Source organism: Lissotriton helveticus, chromosome 2_1 (genome assembly GCF_964261635.1).
Source record: "Lissotriton helveticus chromosome 2_1, aLisHel1.1, whole genome shotgun sequence".
NCBI classification, from domain to species: Eukaryota; Metazoa; Chordata; class Amphibia; order Caudata; family Salamandridae; genus Lissotriton; species Lissotriton helveticus.
In genome coordinates, this window is record NC_136059.1 from 1620577944 (window position 1) to 1620601830 (window position 23887).

Sequence of the window (23887 nt, forward strand, 5' to 3'; positions counted from 1 at the left end):
CTGGCATTTTTATTTTAGAGCCATCTGTGGCTCCAACAGGGGCAATATTGTTTTAAAAGCCCCAGCAGGTCCCAGAGAGCACAGTTGTGCCAGGGCCCATTTGTTCTATTCCCAGCTGTGCCGCACCAGCGCAGGCATCTGTAACATTTCTACTTATCTATTCAAAGGGCACTGTGAGTGCCCGGGCCTTTCCTTCATTTACAGCTGTGCAGCAAGTAGTGCCAGCTGCAACGTATAGGCCATTTAATCCTTGGGGGCAGTTCTGATTGAGTTAGGAGTGAGATGCACTCCTTTACCCCATCCCTTTACTGCTGCGCAGCACGTAGTGCCAGCTGCAATGTTTAGGTTTGCGCAAGTGCGTACCCTGGACTTTCGCTGCATTGGCAGCAGCCCGACTTTCTGGACACAGGGCATTTGAGCCCCTTTGAGATGGCCAGTTGGCCAGGGGGACTGGGAGGTTTGTTGGCCACCAGGCCTTAATGTGATTATGTGGTGCTAGAAAATGTATTTCATGTAGTATGAATTACGCACCCTGTCCTGGTTACCTCTTAATGTGTTTTTTTATGTGTTTGACATTGTCTTGCATATTATGGTTTATGCTAGTAAGATTACGTCCCACCCTATGCTGTATGTCCCTAATGTTAGTGTTACTTAGGAGGTTAGGGTCCAAATATAAGGCTGTTCAGATTATGAGTGTACAGTGCATTTGGCACCTAATGTGATGCTGTGCATATGTTGTAGATTACCAGTGGTTACTGGTTGTACGTTTATGATCTGTTTTACTTTTACTAAGTTTGCTTTGTGATGGCCCTGACAGTGGTCCAGTTGGCCCTGTCATTGTGCAAACAATTCCCTTGTAAATATGATCTAGTGCCAGGCGGCACCATTTATATTATGTGATTACCTAGGCAAAGGGCCCATCAAATACTAGCGGAATCATGGAGACTATCAAGCAGTATAGCTTTCTCAACTACTGGAATCTGTGCCCCCATCTTCTCCTGCTCTGAAGTAACACCCTGTTACTAATCGCCTCACTTCCCAGACTGCACATTAGTTCATATATCTTCACCCGACGTCTGGAATATGTGCCCCCTTTTTGTCCTTATACTTCTCCTCACCACCGCTTTCCTAGTAAAAACCTTCTCATATCCCCACCACTCTCCTCCTCCTCACTTTCCCAAAATGGCCACCACTCGATTTAAGTCTGGAATTAATTTCTTCAAAATCATTTATCCTCCTAACCTGACTAAAGCTTCTGCAAAACGATTCAAGCATAACACCATTGAATGATTCCCTGATTCCCTTTTTATTGATCAATTTACAATGGTCGTTATGGGAGGCTCAAAAATGATTTCATTTTTTTCACTCACGACATCCCCTCTTGGTCCACCAGCTTATATAATTCCCTCAAAGTCACCTCTTCCTCCTCTATCCCTCATGGGAAACTGCTAAAAATTTCCCCCTTTGCGTGTTTCAATGGCTCCCTCACTATCTCACTCTATAACAACGGTACTGTCATGATCCAAGCCAAGGACACCTGTCTCTCTCTCTTTGACCACCTCTTCCCTTCCCTACTCCCCTCCGCTGCTTCCGGGTTGTCCCTTGACTCTTCATTTAGCTCCACCCATTACTCCCTTTCTCCTCCCCTGACCCCCTACAATCCAATAGGCTGCAACCTCGAGAGGCACAGGTCGACCCTCTTCCCTCCCCTCCCCTGTGCCCTCCTCTCCCATTCTTCCCCCTCACAGTTTGCCCCCCTTCATCACTTCAGATTTACCTCACATTAATACACTCCTCGTCCAAACTGCACCATCCAATCTCATCTCCTCCCCCTATCCCTACCTGCCACCCCCTTTTTGTTCACCTCTCCTCCAACCTTCTCCAACCATTCTTCCCCCTCGCAGTTTGCCCCCCCTTCTTCACTTCATACTTTCCTCCAGGTAATACGCTCCTCGTCCAATCTGCACCATCTAATCTCATCTCTTCCCCCATCCCTACCTGCTACCCCTCTTTTTAGTCCACCTCTCTTCCAACCTTCTCCCCTAGTTAACTTTCCTTATGTTCCCCATATTCCCTCCTCTTCTCCTCGTCTCTACCCCCTCCTCCCCTCACTATGTATTCCGATTTCTGCACAAACTCATTGCTTCTCTCTCCTTCCCCCAATGCTGTGCTACCCCCTTTCCCCCCTTGGTAACCCTTTCCCTTTCCCTCCCTCAGGCCTAGCAGAACCACTTCCTTTCTTCAACTTTCCATTTCCCAACCCCCTCACTCTGCCAGATGCCCATTCCCTCACAGCCACCTCTCCGAGCCGACAGGACCTCTCCAACCCCCTCCCCTCTTTTCCCTCCCTCATTCCTATGACTCCACACATCCCTCCCCTCTCCTTCCGCCCCACCGCCTCACTCCTCACCTACCTCCCCCTAATTATGTCCTTAATTCCTATCCTTCTTGCAACGCCAACAAAGTCAACTCTCCTTTCACCTCTAATGCACCAACCCCCGCTCTCAACTACCACCTTTCCCCACCTCTGAATCCTATACCCCAACTCAATTCCTGTCCCCCCACCTCTCCCTGCCTACCACCGCCAATTGCACCCCCTCCTGTTTCCATCGAGCCACCCAACTTGCCATGCTCTGCCCTACTCTCTCTGGAGAATAAGCTAGGCTCTCTTATCACCTCCATCTCCCAGCTTGAAGCTACCATTTCACTTTATGCTCCAAGATTTTGACTTTTCCACACACCTCAATTGCTTTGGAAAACACTCACCTTCCCACGAGATGCACCTCGCCCCCACACCCCATAATAGCCAAGCATAACCTGTCATCTGCAAACATCGCAAACTCACACAAGCCCTCGAACGCCACCCTTCTTCCACTTTCATCTCCAAGAACACTACGATCTACACTATTCTGACCATCTCCTCTGTCAGAACCACTCATCCACCTAAACCTTCCCGAGCACCCTCATATAAGTTCAATATCCCTATCACCCCTCATAGCCCTAGTGCCCCTGTCACCAAAACAGTCTCAACAGAGCTGCGCTGTCTGCTCCACAACTGCAGATCTGCAATAAAACACAAACTTGAAATCTCTGATACCATCATCCTTCACAATATTGACATGCTCTTTCTCACAGAGACCTGGTTCAACGATACCTCGCACTCTATGTTTGATCTCCTATTACCCACAGGTTATTCTATATTTAGAAATTACAAAATTGACAAAGTTGGGGGAGGGTGTTGCAGTTATCTTTAGAGACTCCCTTCAACTTAAGGCCTTTCCTAACAGCTCCTTTCGCACTTTTGAATGCCTATCTTTTGAGCTTCAAGTGCACCCCTCAGATTCCATGCCATTTGCCGCACGCCTTGTAGCGGCCCTTCATTCATGGAGGAACTCACTGACTTCATTAGCTACCAACACCCGCAAAGTGACAATCAGATCTTCGTGGGTGACTTCAATCTCCACCGGGGCTCGTCTCAAGACTCTTCTGCAAATTTGCTGGCCACCTTCCTCTCTGCAAACAAACTTATCCAACACTGCACAGAAACAACACACTCTAAGGGCTCAATCCTGGACCTTGTTATTTCTAAAGCTACTATTGCTACCCCTATTCATGTAGACTGGTCTGACCACCTCGTCATCCCATTCTCTCTTCACCTATCACACTCTATAACCCTCTGCCAACCTAAGAGGGCTACCCCCTGGTTCTGTGACTCTAAAAATATTGACCTCCCTACCGTCTGTGAATCAGCTTTGCTATCACTTGATAGAGTGTCTGCCATTTATTGCAGTATTATACTTCTACTTGTATTGTGTACTTTTTTGTAACATGCACACGCCACTTTTCCTCGTGCAATGCATTGTTTGCTACCTCTTGTATTTTGTTTGCCTGTGATACATGCACAATTGTCACCATTGCCTCATGTAACGCAACGTTTGTTCTTGTGTTTTGAGTATCTGCCTTTTATTGCAGTTTTATACCTCTACTTTTACTTTGTAAGCTTTTGTAACATGCACACACGTCACTTTTTGTTCCTCATGTAACGTTGCCAGCCATTTTTACTGGTAGCTGCACCCAATAATGTTCACTTATTAGGGTAATCCTCAGTGCCATCTCATTCATTCCTGAACACGAATCAAAATCTGAATTTGAATAGCACCATTGTTAAATAACGAAGATATCAAATCAATGTGCATGATTCCCAGTGTTTGTTTTTGTATCCTGTGTCTTTGACTTGAGCGTCAATTCCTCACCAGTTTGCCTGCTGCCTAAATCAAGTTAAGTATTTTATGCCTTGCTTAAACATAGCCTTACCCAGCACTCTCAATCTAACTTATGAAAACTTTGCTTAAATCACCATAGACAAACCCCATTATTTATGTAATTTACCAATTTATTTACATACTTTGAGAATTTAGGAGGAGAATTGAGCGAGACAGAGCCAGAGACGACTCATCAAAAACTACGGAAGCCCTGTGGCCTTTGAGCGCACACAGGACGGTTCTGCAACTGTTGGTACTCTCTAAAACAGGTATCTTCAAACTGGGGTCGGCCACCCTAGGGGGTCTTTGGGTCTTTGGTTATCTGGGGAGGGGGGGCGCTAGACTCTGGCCAAAAGAAGCAATATGCTAATAGCAGTGCTTTGTTTTATGTGGAAAACTAATGAGTGGCAGTAAGCTGCTCTGTAATGAGACATCATTAACATGTTGTGCCATTTATATCCTTGCTCAGAGTATGTGTCAAAGGTGAAGGGACTCCAAATATTCTTCAAAATGCCCAACCCATGTCTTACAATCACACTATGGAAACCTTTACGCATTAGGCCATGGCTGACCAAAATAGTACGTTTAGTGTGGGGGCTGACACCCCGTGTGCTTAGGGGGGTCACAACACACATGCGTGGCACTCACACACAGAGGGGACACGCAGACACTATGCTGGTCTGGACGGAAAGTGCCGAGCCACTTCCGCCCGTTTATTTTATATCTCTCTGGCCACGCCTGGCCAGAGAGTGCAACAATGTGTGCAGGTGCTTCCGGGGCTCAGGAGAGACCCTCGGAGCACTAGAGCGCTACATCCCTTCCCAACTTGGATTTTTGAAAACTTGGATTGAAAACAAAATATGTATAGTTCAGCATCTGAAGTCAGCCAGCTTCTGGCTTGGCTTGGGATTAGGTCTAAGATCATACCTCCATCGTCCTCGGGCTGGTACCTGATCAGCTCTCGGGCTGGATGTTGAAATGCTTGCCTCGCCCTGGTCTGTAGTGTTCAGAGGTGTGGTTTCATCATTGGACCTTCCGGCCCTGGTCTCAGACTCGTCTCCTGCTGGTTCTGCTTGGTCAGGGGTGCACTGTCGAGCAGCCGGTATCTGTTTAAACCAGGAGACATTCCTAGTTACTTCCTCTCCGTCCCGGCGAGCTGTGACTGCAGTGCCCCGCGTTTCTTTGACAACCCACGGCTCAGGTTCAAACATGGTGTTGAATTTCCCTCCGGGCCTTCTGGTCCGGATTAGCACAGTCTCACCCGGTGTCACATTTCGGGACTGAGCACGTCTCTTGCGGCTTGCTTTCTCATTCGTTCGTCTTCGCCGTTCCTGAGTGCGCCCAGGGGAGTAGGGTGCCGGCTCCCAGTTGTCAGCCATGGGAAGGAGGTCCCTTCTTGGTCCGGCAAACATCAGCGCCCACGGTGACTGTTGCGTGGTGCTGTGGGGCGTGCTTCTGTACTCCCGTAGAAACAGTTGAAGAGCTTCCTCTGGGTCTTTATCTTCAGCGGTGGCGATTCGCAGGATTTTGTTGGTTGTCCTCATGAATCGCTCCACCTCCCCGTTTGCTTGGGGCCATTGTGGCGTGATTCGGTGGTGCCGGATACCCAGGTTGTGGAGGAACTCTCGGAACTCGCTTCCCTGGAATGGGGGCCCATTGTCTGTCTTGATGACAAGAGGAATTCCAAACATGGCAAAGGACTTGCTCAGGAGAGGTCGGATGTTGGCAAAGCTAGTTGAGGTGGCAATATCTACAATTGGGTACTTTGTGTAATTGTCAATTAGCACGACAGTGACTCTCCCATCTGGGAAACTTCCAAAGTCTAGACTGAGCCACGACCACGGCGAAGGGGCATGTTCTTCTGTGATGACGGGCGCGGGAGCGTCCGCAGAGCTGGTAATCTGGCATGCTCGGCACTGGCGCACCACGGTGTCGACAGCTTCTTCGAGGTTTGGGAACCAAACCTTCTCTCTCATCCTGGCCTTCATCCGGCGGGTGCCCTGGTGTCCCTCGTGCGCTAAGACGGTCGCCCTTTCTTGTAGAGTTTTGGGGATGATCACCCGGTGGCCTCTGAGGATGAGGCCATTGCTTGCCTGGCTCAGGTCATGTCGCACTCTCCAGAACTGTGTCAGGCGGGCACGGTCTTCCTCGCTCCATGTGCTGACATTTCGCAGGAAGTTCTCCCAGGACCCCGACTGTATGGCATCTGCCACACGCTGGACGACCACGTCTTTCACATATTCAGGGACAATGGCGTCTGCTGTGAGGGCTTGTGGGCACGAGGCAGCCGACAGCATGTCTACAAAGTCTTCAGTGGGGCCTTCAAGTTCCGTGTGTCGGCCCTCCTCCGGTCCGGGATGTCTAGATAGAAAGTCTGCGGGGTTTTTAGCCCCGGGGCGGTAGGCGAGGTCCATTTGGTACTGCTGCACTTGGATTGCCCAGCGTTCTATTCTCGGGGGTGGATGAGGAGCGGTGCCCTTGAACAAGGGTATCAGAGGTTGGTGGTCTGTAATCATGCGAAAGGGGTGTCCTGAGATGTATAAGTGGAAATGGGCACATGCCAACTTCACTGCCAGGGCCTCTCTCTCGACCTGTGAGTACCTCGATTCAGTCGAGGTCAGTGCTTTGCTCGCAAATGCTAGCGGCGACCATGTGCCGGGTTCGGTTTCTTGAGATATCAGAGCCCCTAGACCAACCGGGCTGGCGTCCACTACTATTTCGGTGGGTTTGGAAGTGTCAAAGTAGGCCATCGTGGTGCTGTCTAGCAGTGCTGTTTTTATCTGGTCAAATGCTTTGGCTTCGATCTCTGTCCATCGCCATGCGATCTCCTTCTTCGTCAGGTTCCTTAATGGTTCCGCAATTGTGGCTAAGTTGGGGATGAACCTCGCACAGTATTGCGCCATCCCCAGGAAGCTGCGCACTTCCGACGCCGTGGTGGGTGCAGGGGCGTTCTTGATAGCCACTGATTTGCGAGGGTCAACAGCGACTCCTTCAGATCCGAACACATAACCGAAGAATTTGATGGATTTTTTTAAAAATTGGCACTTGTCTTTGTGGAGGGTTACGCCATACTGTGCCAGTCTGTGTAGCGTCGCCTTTAGCCGGTGGTGGTGTTCTTCGCTCGTCTTGGCATGGATTAGGATATCGTCGCTGACGTTCAGCACCCCTTGCAGCCCAGAAAGGATTTCTTTGATAGTGTTCTGGAAGATCTCAGCTGCAGATGAGATCCCGAAATTCAACCTCTTGTAACGTCTCAACCCAAGGTGCGTCGAGAAGGATGTAATGTATCGGCTTTCCTCGTCTAGCCTCAGCTGGTGATATCCTGCATTGAGGTCCAGTTTGGAAAACCACTGGGCGCCGTTGAGGTCAGTCAAGATGTCGTCGACTGTAGGTGTGAGGTGTCGCTCACGGCGAATGGCTTTGTTAGGGATCCTCATGTCAATGCAAATCCGGATTTTTCCCGGTTGCTTCGGTTTCTCAGCTATGACCATGGGGGACACCCATGGCGTCGGTCCGGACACCTTCTCGATCACTCCTTGTGTTTCTAGCAGGTTCAGCTCTTGTTCGACTGCGTCGCGCAGGTGAAATGGCACTCTCCGATGTCGTAGTGCAATCGGCTGCACCGTGGGGTCTATGTGGAGCTTGATGGGTGGGTGCTTGATGGTGCCAAGGCCTGTGAAGAGCTTGGGGAACATTAGGAGGATGTCTTCAACCTGCAGCGCCTGCACTGCGTTTGCGAAGGCAATGAGGCCTAGGTCCTCCGCCGTGTTGTTTCCAACTAACAGGTCGGCCTCTTTGTCGATCACGTGGAACGTGGTTGTGACTTCTTGGTCTTCTGCTCGGACCTGTACTACCATCTTGCCTCGCAGTGGGAGGGGATCCTGACTGCCATAAGTGAAGATCCTGGCTTTTGATGGAACGAGTGCGGGTTTCGGATTTAGTGCTTTGTAATGCTGAATTCCCATTACATTCACCGTGGCTCCGGTGTCGATGACTCCGATCGCTGGTGATCCGTGGATCTGTATCTGGCACCTTGGTTGCGGTCGTCGGTTTCTCTTCAGCTCCTTGACGAAGGACACGAAGTAGCACTCGTCTTCATCATCTGTGGATGACTCATCGTACTGCGATTGCTGTGATCTGTGTGACTTAGTGGAGCGTGATGTTGAGTGCTCATCCAGTGACAGTTGTTTGACTGCTCCTGCTGCTGATCGCCTCCCTGAAGGGTTCCGTCCTCGGGCTCCTCCTCTACACACGCTGGCAAAGTGGTTGGGAATACCGCATTTGGAACACGTCTTGCCACGTGCTGGGCAGCCATCTTGTGTGTGTTCATCCCTGCCGCAGTAGCCGCATGGCGTTTGGCGTCGTGCTCGCGCTGGCCCTCGACCTCTGCTTCCTCGGGTCGACATGCGCACGGCATCCACCCGTTCCGTTTTGATCACTGTTCCTGTTTCACGGTGAGGGTTAAGGGCCGCCTCCATCGCGGTGGCGCGAGCGTCAGACAGCTCATGGGACCGCGCAAGGATCAGGATTTCGTCAAGGGATATTCGCGGCTGCCTCAGGATTAATGTTCGTAGATGTTTGTTTCGACAGCCCTGGATGAGTTGTGCCGTGACTTCTTTCTTTTCGTCGTCTTCGGTGCACGTGCTTATCAGATCTCTTAGACGTGCGTGAAACGCGTCCATTGTTTCCCCTTCGCGTTGTTTGGCTTGTCTGCATTTGAACCTCTCGTAGTGGGGGTTCAGCTGGGGGTCGAAATGGGCGTTTAGCGCATTGACGGCGGCATCAAAGTCATTGGCGGCACCCGTGTCGGGGAGGTGTCTAAACAGTTTGTATAGTTCTGTGCCTCCGAAATGGAGAAGTAGGGAACGCTTCACCTCATTGTCTTTCTCTCGGGTAGCTGTGAAATAATTGTTGAGCTGCCCTAGCCACACTGCCCATCGGGGCGCCGCTGTCCCTGGGTCAATCAGCTTGCTAAACGGCGGTAGTGCTTGTAGCTGTGCGTGCACAGAAGGCGTCGGAAATTGAGCTATAGGGGGCGCTGCCACCTGTGGGGCACCTCCGTTGGCTCCTCCGGTGGCTCCTCCTTGGTCTTGAGACATGCCTGAGTGGGCAAAGCCTTAATTACAGTCCTTGTGTTGATTTGGCTTGCCTTGTGCTTGTTGGTACTGTGGTCGTGTGTGCAGTTGTGGGCAAAGCCTTAATTACAGTCCTTGTGTTGATTTGGCTTGCCTTGTGCTTGTTGGTACTGTGGCCGTGTGTGCAGTTGAATTGCCTTGTGCTTGTTTTGCTTTGTGTTGATATTATCTCTCTCCTCGTGTGGCTCGGCGTCCCTTTGGACTGCAGCGTGCACGCTCCGTCGGTGCCTCTCCTCCAGCGCCTAGCGTTGCTGGGCCTGCGTGCTGCTTTGCTTCCGCTCGCGTGTTCACGCGATGCCGGCTTGAAGCCTGTGTCGGCCTCACTCGTCTGCGCATGCGCGCACTTTCCAGTCGGCCGGTCGGGCCTTCCTCCAGCGCTCTCTCGCTCTGCTTCAGAGCGTCGCCGGTGCCGGTCCCCACGCAGCTCCTGGCATATGCTGCTTACCGGTAGGCGATTTCTTTCTTTCTTCGTCGCTGGGTCCCTCGTGTTGGTGCTGGGCCGGCAGTCTAGGCCGCTTCAGGGTTCGGCGTCTTCGGCGCCTCCGTCTGCTGTTCCTTTCGTGGGATTTGAGTGGATCCCACCCTCGTCACCAGTGTGGGGGCTGACACCCCGTGTGCTTAGGGGGGTCACAACACACATGCGTGGCACTCACACACAGAGGGGACACGCAGACACTATGCTGGTCTGGACGGAAAGTGCCGAGCCACTTCCGCCCGTTTATTTTATATCTCTCTGGCCACGCCTGGCCAGAGAGTGCAACAATGTGTGCAGGTGCTTCCGGGGCTCAGGAGAGACCCTCGGAGCACTAGAGCGCTACATTTAGCAATCATGCATTTGATTGCATTCTTAAAAGTTTAACAAAACTTAACTGCAATGTTTAAATAATTCTAGATATATTTAAAGGAATATTTGTGAAAAATTCTGAGGGGGCGACAATTTTTTTTTTTACACTGGGGGGGCGGGATTAAAAAGTTTGAAGACCACTGCTCTAAAAGGAAACACTCAGCAGTATTTTGCAATCAACGGACATTATTTATCCCAGTTTTCAGACGACCCGCAGTACAGAAAAAAAATGAGACTCCCAGGAAAACATTTTTCAACATTTCCTTAATTGAGTTGAAAGGGTCAGCAATCTGAAGGATTCAGCAGCGGCTTTTCCGTGTATGTGTCACCTCTTAACTTTCTATCAGGCCCGACAGGCGATGATATTATTCTGATCACCACCATCATCCACAAAAAGCGCGCGCTAAGCCCGCGTGCATTAGCACAAGCAAAGACAAATCGTCACCTCAGCATGTGGACGCAGGCCATTATCGGCGCCCGCACCTTGTTGCTGCGAGAATTATCTGTTCAGATTCCTGTCAGGCCAGGACTGGAGCTCGGCCATATTCATTAGCTGAACGCGGGCTTCTGTAGAGCGGGACATTTGTTTCACTTCTGCTGCATCGTTCCATCATAAACCAAACCCAGCTTCGAGGCCAGACCCTTTCACCCTGGCAGACTCTGAAAACAAAATGGCTCGTGAGAATTGATATTGTTTATGAAAGCTGAGAAGGTCATTCGTAATTAGAGGTGGCAGTATGTTTTTGAGCCAACCTGTCTTTATTTAGAGATGAGACATCCCAGCCAGAATTGCTGTGTGCTGGAACAGTGCCAGGAAGAGTTAGGATACACATACACACAAGCTCAGCTATAATGTGCAGTAAGGTGTGGGTGTGGTTTTTAAAGCTAAAAAGAGGACACCATAGAGATCAAGGATTATTGATCCTGGTGGTCGAGTGGTGGGCTCTGGAACCCAGGGCTTCTCTTTGGATCACTCTCTTCATAGGATTATATTTAAAAAATGGGACATCTCATGATAGATACTTCTTAAAGTCATGCAGATTGATAGTTATTCCGAATTCCAGGGAAATGCCATTCCAAAATTGTAAGGCTAGTGGGTAGTATTTAGAATATTCTGAAAGAGAAGCTGGCAAATAGAGATTTTGAGACATTGAAGAGAGTTTGAGGCCTGAAGGTGGCAGATTGGGTTTTACAGGCTGATGGATTGAGATAGGGGGGGACAAGGCAAGGCAGAAGTTGACATAGATGAGGGATCTGGTGTAGAGCATCAGCAAGCCAGCTTGATGACAGTAGTGAGTGGTAAGCATATTTTGAGGGAGTTTGAACAGGACGCACAATATAGCTTCTGTGCAGAAACTCCGCGGACAGATTGGGAACCAAAATGATCCCTGGCAAAAAAATGTCCACAACAGCCCGAAGTCGCACTGTAAGTAGAGGTCAAACAAATAAAAACACTTCTAGGAATCCTTTAGGAATGCATAGTAATGGACAGATCTCCCTCCGAAAAAGGTTTTTCAAACAATTCTTAAAGGAGAACCAAAGAAATATTGTAGGTGCTGGGATAGTGATGTACCCTACATAGTATATGGCGTGTGTGCCTGTCCTGAATGTCTGGCTGCATGTATCTAGTAGTCTGACCTTTGATTTTTGGTCTGAGAGTCATGCTAATCTACAGTGTGGGCAGAGGTCTAGGCCTGTCCCTGTCCATGAGTTGGTCTTGAACTTGTCCTATGACCTGAAGGAGCCCAACAAGCATTCCCCAAGTAGGTGACGGTGGTCTACAGCTCCTGTCAATGGTTTTTGCGGTAGCAGCACACTATGGTATGATAATTAATAGTATGACCACAACTTTTTTATGAGTCCTTTGAGTCATTCAAAATGGATCTTACTGTTCTTTGCAACTATACACTCACAGTAACCATGAAGTCCTTCTATCAGTCACCATGCATACCCCATGCACTTGCCATGCACACAAATATGCCAGCACAGGGTCTGGGCATTACCTTCAAATGGAACCTTACTCAAATGAGTCCTGTAGGCACCACTCATATGTAATATCAGTCAGAAAAACATTATGCTACCACCATTGCTTAATGTACATGTTTCATATTGACTAGAGAATTGCTTGGTGCATCCCTCCAGACCTCCGAGTAAGGTACTGAGAGCCTCATTAATTAGTTTTTTGCTGTAGGGCAGCGCCGCAGGCCTTCCTGATGCGCTGCCCTATGGCAAAAGAAAAGGGTAGGAATGCGCCGTATCTATGTGATACAGCAAATTCCTGTCCAATGGGCTGCTGTGCGGCCAACGCAGGCCCCCTTGCACTATGGTGCAAGGGGGCCTGCGTTGAGGGGCTGATTGATTTTGTGCAGGAAGGGACACATTCCTGCACCAAATCAATCACTTCAGGCGATTTCCTTTTTCTATGTGTGCTTCATTCTGCAGCACACATAGAAAAAGGAAAGCACGTGGAGAAATTAAAACATTTCTCCTCGTTGCACCTCCCTTACACCACCCCTGTGGTGGCGTTAGGTTCTGACGCAATCCCAGGTTTATGATTTCTCGTAAATCTGGGAATGTATCAGGTTCCATGGGTGTTGTCTGGGAACACCCACAGCAACACTTATGGATCACCCCTTTCACACAGTTTTCTGCATGAAAGGGGTACATATTTATAAGGCCATGAAAAGCCACGTGGCTGTATAAACATGTTGTGGCAAAGTGCGCCACCAGAACGTCAAAAAAGTGATGATCCTGCAGCGCAAAACTGCCGGTAGGGCTTCATTAATGAGGCCCTGAGTTTTACTCTCAGTTCAAGGCAGAGCCACAGTACCCTGGCAGGATTATCTGGTGTGCTAACTGGGTTAACTGGTATTGTACCTAGTTAGTATTCACTTTCATTTCTATCAACACCTGAGGCATCTACTATTAAAGGTAATTCTTTAGGTTTACCTACAGGTTTTTTTGAGAATTCAATTATTAGGAAAAATGGGACTAATTCAGAAAAGTAACCCGAGACAACATCCTAACTTTACGACTATTGGTATTCACAAAAGGCATTTAGTAGTAGGAACGTTGGGATACCTAACTTTACTACTACTACTAAACTGAGAAAAATACTAACTTAACGACTTTTGGTATTCACTAAAGGCATTTAGTATTAGTAAAGTTAGGAATCCTAACTTTACTACTACTAAATGCCTTTTGTGAATACCGAAAGTTGTAAAGTTAGGATTTTTGCTCAGTTTAGTAGTAGTAAAGTTAGGAATCCTACTTTACTACTACTAAATGTCTTTTGTGAATACCGAAAGTCGTAAAGTTAGGATTTTGTCTGAGATTACTTTTGTGAATCGGGCTCATAGTACTTATACAAATGATTTATGTAAGATTAGCACACAGTACACAATAATTATAATACCAAGGTATGTGTGTGCACTTGTTCTGGGGGTTTAGGATGGGGTCCCTTATCTTTACTGTGCAAGAACAATAGCTACTCTGGCACATCTGTCAGATTTGAGATCAATCAATCAATCAATCAGAACATTTGTAAAGCGTGCTACTCTCCCGTGAGGGTCTCAAAGCGTTCGAGGGGAGGGATGCTGCTACTGCTCGAATAGCCAGGTCTTGAGTAGCCTCCTGTAGGTTACTAGGTCCTGGGTCTGCCAAAGCAGGATGGGGAGGGTGTTCCAGGTCTTGGCGGCGAGGTGGGAAAACGATCTGCCGCTGGTGGTTGTTCTTCAGATGCAGGGGACTGTGGCGAGGGCGAGGTCGGTTGAGCAGAGCTGGCGGTTCGGGGCATAGAAGGTGAGTCGTCTATTGAGGTATGCCGGTCTGGTGTTGTGGAGTACTCTGTGTGCGTGGGTGAGGAGCTTGAAGGTGATCCTTTTGTTGATGGGAAGCAAGTGCAGGTCTCTCAGGTGTGGTGTGATGTGGCTGCGGCAAGGGATGTCAAGGATCAAGCGTGCAGAGGGGTTCTGTATGTGTTGTAGTCTTCTCAGGAGTTTGGCCGATGTTCCTGCTTAGAGGGTGTTTCCGTCGTCTAGCCTGCTGCTGACGAGGGTCTTGGTGACCATTCTTCTTGTTTCGATGGGGATCCACCTGTAGATTTTGTGGAGCATGCGGAGGGTGTTGAAGCAGGAGGACGAGATGGCATTGACTTGCTTGGTCATGGCGAGTGTAGAGTCGAGGATGAACCCTAGGTTGCGTGCGTGGTCGGTGGGTGTTGGTGCTGCTTCCAGTGCGGTCGGCCACCAGGAGTCATCCCAGGCTGAGGGGGTGGAGCTGAGGATGAGGACTTCCGTCTTGTCGGAGTTCAGCTTCGGACGGCTGTTCTTCATTCATTCGGCTATGGCCTTCATTCCTTCGTGGAGGTTGGTTTTGGTGGTGAGGGGGTCCTTGGTGAGGGAGAGGATCAGCTGGGTGTTGTCGGCATATGAGACGATGTTGAGGTCGTGCAGTCGGGCGACGTGAGCGAGAGGTGCCATGTATATGTTGAACAATGTCGGGCTGAGAGTTGAGCCTTGGGGTACGCGGTAGGTGATCTTGGTGGCTTCGGATCGGAAAAGGGGGAGGCTGATGCTCTGGGTTCTGCCGGAGAGGAAGGAGGTGGTCCATTCCAGTGCCTTGCCTCGGATCCCTGTGTTGTGGAGGCATGTGAGCAGGGTGCAGTGGCAGACAGTGTTGAAGGCAGCTGACAGGTCCAGGAGGATCAGGGCCGTGGTTTTGCCGTTGTCCAGCAGGGCCCTGATGTCATCAGTGGTGGCGATGAGCGCAGTTTCGGTGCTGTGGTTGCCTACGGAACCCAGACTGGGATGGGTCCAGGATGGTTTTCTCCTTGAGGTAGCGGGTCAGTTGTTTGTTGACAGTCTTCTCGATGACCTTCGCCGGGAACGGGAGCAGGGAGATTGGTCGGAAGTTCTTGATGTCCTTTGAGTCGGCCTTGGGTTTTTTGAGTAAGGCGCTGATCTCAGCGTGCTTCCAGCTCTCCTGGAAGGGGGCGGTCTTGATGGAGATGTTGATGGCCTTGCAGAGATGGGGTGCGATGGTGGCACGGGCTTTGTTGAAGATGTGGTTTGGCAAGGGTCTGACAGCGAGCCGGAGTGGATGGTGTTCATGATTTTGACAGTGTCCTCATTGTTCATGTTGGTCCAGGTAAGCAAGGGATTGGTGTGGATGGTGGCTGTGAGTTCGGGGGTCTCGGTAGCTGTCAGGACGGTCAGGGTGTTGAAGCTGTCGTCGATGTCTGCGATCTTGTGATGGAAGAAGGTGGCTAGGGAGTCTCACAGGTCTTGCGAAGGTGGGATATCGTTGGTGTTGGAGAGTTCCTTCATGATGTTGAAGAGCTCTTTGCTGCTGTGTGCATTGTTGTCTAGGCGGTCTTTGAAGGAGGTTCTTTTGGTGGCTCTGATGAGGTGGTCGAGTCTGTGGATGGCGTCCTTGTGGGCTGTAAGGTTGTCCGGTGTCTGTTTGCGGTGCAATTTCTTCTCTAGTTTTCGGCAAGCTTGCTTGGAGGCCTCAAGGTCTGCGGTGAACCAGCTGGCTTTCTTCTTGGTGTGTCTGTTGGAGGGTTTCTTGATCGGGCGAGAGTGTTGGCGCAGTCGTCAATCCATCGTCGGAGGTTGCGGGCGGCGGTGTCGGGGTCGGTGGGGTCGGTGGGGTCGGTGGGTGGGCTTTGGGCGAGGGTGGTGTTCAGCTGGTCTTCGGTGATTTTGCTCTGTTGTGTGGTGTTTTAGGCTCCGAGTGAATTTTCCTGATTCATGCCCTTATATTGGTACAATTCACATTGCCCTTATATAGGCATATACATCAATCCCTTATTTAGGCATAGCCCATGAGACCCCAATAAAGGCATGGCTACTTCCACCCGTACCAAACGTCACAATGATTTTTTGGAAAATCGGCTTAAGCAGTTAGGGAACTTCCCCTTGCTTGAATATTGATTTGTCCAAGAACTCATGTACTTTGCAAAGAACAACTATTCCCTAGGGGTTCTTTCCTGACGTTATTATGCCCGACTTTACGTCAATCTATGGCATTCCTAAACACCTTCAAGGTATAAATATACCTTCACTTGCTATGGCAAACTACTGTGGTTCGGAGCAGTTCGACTATCTACTTGCCCAACGCAGCTCGCTACAGCAAGTGCAGAAGGGAGCCTATACGTCAGCTGATGCACTGATCAAGAGGATGCCTTTCTCTCGCTGAGAATTCAGCTCCGGTGTTTCCAAGCTCTTCTTGCGGGGTGTTGGCAAATCGAGTCCTGAGACAGAGATGCCAGACCTCCTTCATTCTAACCAAGGTATGGAGCTGATTAGAACCAAGAGAAACCTTTGGTAGTTTCTTGGCAAAAACAACTTAACCTATGCTACACAATACTTACTTTTTCCCGCGTACTAGACTTAGGTTAGGTACATTGGGGTAGGTTTATTTAGAAGCACCAGTTGAGTATTTTAGTCAATTTTATTTATGTATGTATTTTTATATGGCTTAGAAACCATAAAATGCTTTTGCAGTATTATTTTATAATACTATTCTCGCTGTACGCATTATACTTTGCAGTCTGCTTAATGATTGTAGCAGTTCACTTCTCTTGTATGAGAAAGAAGACTGTTCAATAAAACTTTTTATTGAAAACGCCAGTCTCTCTATTTCTCTTCAAACTCTGTTGAAACAAATCATGCATGATTGACTGAGTGAAATACTTATCTATTATTTCCGCGACTCTAGAGATATATTTCTTATTCTTGGGAAACAAAGTTGTCATGTTTATGCCGTTGTCAGAAACTACTCCCTTCTTATGAATTCAAGAAAGTTTCTAGTGACCTCTGAGCTAGCTGGCACTCACTATTAAGTTTAGTATATTCGATAGAGACCTAGTCCACCTCATTCTACCTCTAATCTATAGGATATATTATTCCAATGCGCAGAGCCTATTGGGAATATAGGAACTACACTACATGGCGCCCAACGTTTGGTAAGGCACTAATTTAACGCTAGATACTAAAGTAATTCAGTCGTGCTTTTCTCAGAGACCTCTTTTCCGTAAAATACTCCAATAGAAGTCTGGAGTGGGTAAAGGGATAATATCCGCCATAGCTGAGTAGGACGAAAATCTATGTATTAGTTTTTGGTTATTTTAACTTTGAAGGATACAGTGTTCCAAAATATTGTGCACCTTATCTTCATTTCCTTGAAACTTGCACTGCAAAATGTCATCAAACAGAAATCCAGGATAACGACAACGAGAATGGTGGAGCTTCAGGCGACAACGCCGTACAAGCTTTAAACTTTACAGGTCTCCAAGAGACCCACGCGGATACTATAAGCTTTTTAGAAACTTTAAGGAAAGCCATCACTTTGAAACTTATAAGAAATGGGCTATCAGCAAGAGGTGGTAGGGTGGTTTTTGTGATAGAGGCACATGAATATCATCAGACAGCGGTATTCTGATCATGGATAGTCTTCCCTGAAGCAAATCCAAGAACAAAAGTGTTTCACTTCTACAAAGGAGATGAAGCTCCAGAGAAATACATTCCTTTCGAGGATGTTGAAATTCCACTAACATACCAAAGCATGCGCTCTGGTTTAAAAGCGCGCTAAAATATACGCATCACATTACCAGGCTCGGTCCACTAGGTAGAACAGGAGCAACATGGCTAGCTTTAGCTAACTACAGATCTGACCCTGACATTGAAACAATGTCAGACGATGAATTACTAATTAATGTACAAAATTTAGTAGAATTATATAGTTAAAAGGTCTTTATTAAAAACACTCCTACTACTCCCAAAAAGAAGTGGGAGAACACTAAACAAACTTCTAAAGAGAAGCTTTCTCACTCCAGAGGTAGGTCTCCTCAAAAGGAGCCCTCTGAAAGGAGGTACAACCTCAGGAATAGGGATAATTTGAGAAAACCTGATAGATATCAAGATACTGATACACGTTCCTTCGTACCTTTCAGACTTCCTCACAGAAATCCGAAAGAAGAGGTTGATCAGAACACAAGGAAGAACGCCTGAAGTCCAAAGATGATCAACACGTTCCGAAAAATAAGAAAACTCAATTCACCAAAAAGAAGGTAGCAGGTCTAAAGATCAGACATGCCGAGGATCTTGAGGACACAACTCAAGAACGGGGAATGGGTTCAAACTATGTTGGACAATGCAGCAGAAGTCACCATAGCTCGCAAGAACTTGAAGGATCATCTGGAGACAGTGGACTTAAATGAGTACATCCAAGTTGACACTGCAGATACCAGGGTTAGTGTCCCACATAAGTTATATGAAGTAGCACTCCGGATGGAGGGGGATATAACTAGAAAAATAAGAGCACTCTTTTGGGAGAAGCTCTCTCAGGGTTATTATATTCTTTTAGCTGAACAAGACTGGCCACCTAAATTTGTCAGGGAGTGCCCACATGGTGAAGACATTATTATGCCAGCTTTCTCCAACCATATTCCATAAAAAATACACTTATGCCAGGAAATGGGCAGTAGCCCAGGCTCCTGCTTTATATAAAAATCATGTAGGATGGGATGAGGATTCTTCTTAACATAAAATCCAGTTAAAAAATCAACCAACTGCACAAAGGCAGTATCCAGTTAAGCAAGAAGCTAAAAAAACAGGTCAGGGAGATATTTGATCAACTTGAATACCAAGGGGTGATTGAAAAATGCACCTCGTCCATGAACAATCCTTTGTTTCCAGTCTCCAAACCAGACAATACAAACATCTAGTTTTGGATTACAGACATTTAAACTCTTGTTGCAAAATTTTTGCAGTACAAAATGCACACCGTGCAGCACTAATGAATAACATTGTGCGTAAAAACTATAAAAGTGCATTATATATTTCCAACAGTTTCTTCTGTTAAAACATTGCACATGAAAGTAGGTATTTTACCGCTTTCTAAATCATGGGGACACAGTGCCAATTCTGTCGTCTCCCCCAAGGATTCAAGAATAGTCCAGGGTTATTTTCAGCCAGAGTAACAGAGTTACTATAAACCTATGATGATGAGGCATCATAAGAAATCACGAATTGCCCAACTCAAAGTCCTTTTTCGAGGATACGAGTTATCAAGTGAAGGCAAAAGCCTGGCAGCAAACTTTCTACAGAAATGTGCGCTGCTCCAACCTCCAAAAACGCTGAAAACTTACAGTTGATTCTAGGTTTCCTAATTTTCGAAAGAACATGCATTCTAAACTATGCAGAAAGGGTTAAACCTCTCTACGAATTAATCAAACCAGATTTCAAAACAGTTAATTGGACACAAAACACACACAGAAATGTTGCGTTCAGTCCAAATGGACATGTTAGCAACAAAACATTTACAAACACGCGTAAATGTATGCAACTTAGTGATCCGAATCATTCCAGGACAATGCAGATTCACGTACTTAACCTTTCATGATGGAGAAAAAGTTCCAATAGCTTACAAATCACACTTGTACACACAAGCAGAAATAAAATTTACTTAAACAGAAAAAATTCTGACAGCGGTTCAAGCTGCAGTAGCAAAAGAGAGAGCCCTCGGACAGGATAAGCGCATAATGGTTGTTTCTCCTGTACCTGCCTTAGAGGCAGTGACGAAAACGAGCATTCCAAATGCAAAAGCTTTACATCTTTGATGGATACAATGGGTTAATTCTCTTGCTGCAACAGACGTTGAATACATTTTTTACCCTTATTTGAAAACACAAGAATTTCTACAATATGAACAAGAATGTTCTCTGCCTACTGAGATTCTGCCACTAGAGAAGTATGAATGTATAATTTATACAGACGGATCAGCACAGCCCGCTATTGGGGGTAAACAAACTTATGTTTATGTTTATGTTTATGTTTATGTTTGGCATTTATAAAGCGCGACTTATACCCGAGGGCGTCTTGGCGCTGAGATTTGCGGGATTATTGTTCTGTGCGACTTGTGGTGTCCAAATGGATACAGAGATAACAACTATTGGTTAAACAACCATGTCTTTAGTTTCTTGCGAAACTGCAGGAGTGATGGGCTTAGTCTAATATCTTGGGGCAAGGTGTTCCATAGTTTAGGTGCCGCTGTCAGGAAGCGACGATCACCCCATGAGACTGTTTTGGACCGAGGGACCGTTATAGTGCTGCGTGTGCGATCGTTAAAGGTCGCTGGTGAGATGGCAAATTCCGACCAATGGTCACTAAAACTCAATCTCTAAGAGATTGTACAGCTCAGCGAGCTGAACTACATCTCTGCCAGGGAAAGCATTTACGGTCCGAATCGAAGACAGATTAGGCGGGGATATTACGAAGTTGAGTGTTTTCCCCGCCGCCACACCTGAGTTAGGGGATTTAATTTAGCAATTGCCTTTATAAATCATCTGGTAACGGAACCCAGGAGTCCGGGCCTTCAAGGGGGGTTAATTTCCCAAGGACCGAGACCAGTGGAGACGGAGTTTCTGCTTTGACTAATCGAGGTGACCGCCATGAGTTACGGTATTTAGGAAGGGACTCCTGGCCTTTCCGGGTGTCAACATGTACACTCGCTTTATAGAGGAACAGCTCAATATAATCCACGATGCTGCTCTTTAAAGGACAGGGTTTGGCTGCGGTAGGAAACGAGTTAACAGTAGGAAACGAGTTAACAGAACCCATAATCCCAAAAAAACCAAAAGTGCAGCCTGTCACCTTCCCCCCGCGGGACTATTGTTTGGGCACAATGGATTTTCTGGGCTGGCACTACATCCTTGACTGTCCAGGCCATGCGGTCATCTTACGCAACTCAGTGGGTTAATGCCCCATTTGCGTTTAACCTGCGGCTCATGGGGTCAGATCCTGGTGGGATCTGCTCAGGTGTCGTCTTTCCAAGAGGAAACCGCATTGAATTGACGAATAAGACATGTTTACAGTGGAGAACATGCAACAGCGCGACGTGGAAATGAAACCACGATACGCTGGGTTGTTTGAGTGGATGTGGTCCGTCGGTATAAACGCATGATGCTGGTGCTGGAAACCAGGGTTCAAGCCTCACGGTCACGTCCACATCCTGTGATTCTGAGCACTGCGCTTGTGAAGTGCTTCAACACCTTCGGTCGAGTTTGCGCTATAAGAATATCCGAAAACAGTTTGTTACACTGCAAACACACACACACGAGGGGGATAGCAAAACCACGCGAGTGCGGCTGGGAGGCTTAGGGTTGGACAGGTGCCAACACCAGCTTGCCTCACCCCCCTGCCAGCACCCCGGGCCCAGTGTACAGGGAGGCTGCTTATTAGCCCCCACCATCATTCTGACTTTACCGGGCGGCCACCTCCCCAACATGTCGCGGGGGAGGGGAGACGCAAGAGGGCTTAAGCGCTCCTATGCTTTCGGGTACAGGTCGCGCTATATAATACTAAAAGACTGAACGAAATGATTTGCCCTCTTTGCTGGTCTGTGGTTTTTTAACTATCCAGGCACCATACGCAAGCGAGGGGTAGCAACACGTGTGGGATGAAGTTTGCCCTGCGCTGCACTGCTACAATGATATTCCTCAATAGCAGTCATCATATGGAATGGTGCACGTGTGCCATGAGTTAAAGTAAGAACATCAACTTACTCCTCAAGCCACACAAATCATTCCATTGTGAACAAAGGGACTTGTCATCAGTGAACATCACAGCTGTTCCTATATCTGGTGGTATAGCTTGGGACAGAACTGAATATGACATTCTTTGTCCGGCGAAGCTGTTGAAGATTCCACACCAGGTCAAAATTTCATTGAGTGACTTTGTTTCATCTAGTACCTTTTCTGAAGATTGGGACTTTGAGACTGTTAATAATATGATGTCAGACTTAGAAATGTCTGCAAAATTTACAAATCATGAATACTTAGAAGGTTCATCAGATTATGAGCAAATGTATTGTATAATCATTATGGTCATCATGTTTTGCATAAATCTGTAAATCCTAGAAATGTATTTACTTATAACCAATGGGAACAAAGGGTAGCCCAAAAACATTATATCGCAAATTTCCGTACTTTTCAGGGTATAATGTTTCCAATTCAGAATCATTTTACTTTAAAAATGTTAATAGGACAGGAATGAAAAGTATGTTGACAAATACAAAGCAAATTTATTTCTACGGCCTTTTATGCTCAGCTGTCCACATTAGGTTTTGACTTTTGTAAAGACAACATTGAGACAAAAACTGTCTGGGGCACAAAAGACTGGCAGGTGTAGGGATTAGAAGCTTTATTTAGAGCCTGCATCATCCCAGAACAAATAATGTTTTTGAATGACACTGTCCAACAGACATCTTGTCCTGGGTGAGCCAAGATCAAATAGTTAAACAAACCGTCCATACCTACACCTACACCTGATAGCAGTAACACTTCAGAGGGGGTGGTCGACGTACCTACTATTGTGCCTCACAACAAGAACAGCCCTCAATATAACATCAGGATCTCTATTGGACCCTTTACCTCAGAAAATAGTAAAGGAATTCAGGGACGAACTCTTTCCAGTACTTCGGAAGCTGTGCAATCAATCCTTTATTACGGGCACGGTACCAAAAGATTGGAAACTGGCGGTTGTCACTCCCCTACTGAAGAAACCAAATTTAGATCCAAACTGCTACAAAAACTATCGACCTATATCGCTCCTGCCATACCCAGTTAGGATCATGGAGAGGCTTGTTAGCAGGTCACTAGCCCTCTTCTTGGAAACTAACAACATCCTTGAAGAGGAGCAATTCCGTTTCAGACCAGCCCATGGAACTGAGTCAGCTTTACTGACGGTTTTGGACGACCTACGATTGAGGGCGGACAGGGGAGAATCAGCAATTTTAATCTTGCTAGACCTGTCCGCCGCTTTCGATACGGTGAGTCACGACATTCTGCTGATAAGACTAAATAGCATTGGAGTTGGGGGAGCGGCGCTCGATTGGTTTCACTCCTATTTGATGGACAGGTGGCAGGCAGTAACAATCCCCCCGTACCAGTCTGAGTTTGTAACAGTTCCACATGGGGTCCCACAGGGGTCTGCATTTAGCCCGATACTTTTTAATATATATATATGCAACCCCTGTTGGGCATCATCAAGGCTCATGGCATCAGCGTGATCAACTATGCGGACGACACGCAACTGATGATTTCTCTTGATGGGACACACGCAAACTCTCTTGAGACCTTTCATACCTGTATGTTGGAAATGTCATCCTGGCTAAATCAGAACTCACTACAATTTAATAGTGACAAAACCGAAATACTACATTGTAAAGTAGGTAAAATCACTAGAAGTCTACCCATAGACTTCTGGCCCCTGGAGCCAGGAGAATCACTGACCCCAGTAAAATCAGTGAGAAACCTCAGAGTCAGCTTCAATGACAGCTTGAGCCTAGAGACCAATGTTAATAAGCTGGTAAGTAGCTGCTTCACCTTAATGCGAGGACTTCGAAAGCTACTACCCTTTCTACCATCACAGGTCAGAGCTAACATAGTTAGGAGCACCATTCTAAGCCACCTGGATTACTGTAACGCTCTGCTACTGGAATCCCCTGCCTATCTGATCTCCAGACTTCAGAGCATCCAGGCGGCTGCAGCAAAACTGGCACTCTCTCGAGAGCGAAGATCCTCCACCAGCCTCGCTCTGGCCGACCTACACTGATTACCTGTACATCAGAGGATTCTCTTT